Source organism: Oncorhynchus tshawytscha, linkage group LG29 (genome assembly GCF_018296145.1).
Source record: "Oncorhynchus tshawytscha isolate Ot180627B linkage group LG29, Otsh_v2.0, whole genome shotgun sequence".
Classification (NCBI taxonomy): Eukaryota; Metazoa; Chordata; class Actinopteri; order Salmoniformes; family Salmonidae; genus Oncorhynchus; species Oncorhynchus tshawytscha.
Window position 1 is genome coordinate 6,009,397 of NC_056457.1, and position 931 is coordinate 6,010,327.

The 931-nt window shown below is 37.3% G+C and overlaps 1 non-coding gene across 1 annotated transcript; it reads right to left on the reverse strand.

Annotated features, from left to right (window-relative positions):
- Window positions 1–612: 612 nt before the first annotated feature.
- Window positions 613–667, reverse strand: LOC112228064. Its single transcript, XR_002949961.1, has one exon. It is a non-coding gene; the product is annotated as a U7 small nuclear RNA (small nuclear RNA).
- Window positions 668–931: the final 264 nt, after the last annotated feature.

The window sequence follows — 931 nt, forward strand, 5'->3', positions numbered from 1 at the left end:
CAAGAGAATCTGTGTTCCAACATCAAGCCCGTGGTGCTAATGGACAGCGTCTCTGTTTAGCAATCTATGGAATTCTTCCATTTGTGGGTAATTAGATATTCAACAGACACAATCAGTTGCAATGTGTAACCTTTATTTTACTAGGCAAGTCAGTTAAGAACAATTTCTTATTTACAATGATGGCCTACCGGGGAACATTGGGTTAACTGCCTTGTTCAGTTGTAGAACAACTGTGACAGCTCAGAGGATTCAATCCAGCAACCTTTCACTTACTGGCCCAACGCTCTAACCACAAGGCTACCTGCCACCCCAAATGCACATTTGAAAAACATAACTGGCATGCAGATTGTTAGAAATGGTAGGATAAATGGTAAATTGGCACTCCACTCAAAGGTTGCTGACCCCTGGTGTATACAATGGTAGGACTACAATAGTATTCACTGTAGTATTTTTACAGACAGAAGTATACATACTGTACTATGTACTGCAGTATACTGTAGTATTTACAGTTTATTATAGTATAATTATTGTAGTAAAAAATCTGAGTATATACTATAGTATTTACTGTAGTGTTTACTGAAGTGTTTCTATTTTACTCTCATTGACATAAGTGGGGGCTTTCTCCTTGAGGAAACCTACTGAAGAAATACTAAAAGAGCAAATGTTGTATAACCTGTATGTAGGAGAGTTCAGAGATTCTGCTCTTTTCTACAACCATAGGACACACAATATATGTTTTATACTTGGCATGTAGGTTTCTCACTTACAGGTGGCACAAATTGGGATATGGGAGAGGGGAATATTCAGGGTATGCAAAGTAAATACTGTTTACTATAGTTTGTTTATGTAGTATTCTTGTGGACTAGTGTTTTTGCGGACATTTCTGAAGGATTTATTACATTGCTTTCTTGCGGATAACTACACATTATCG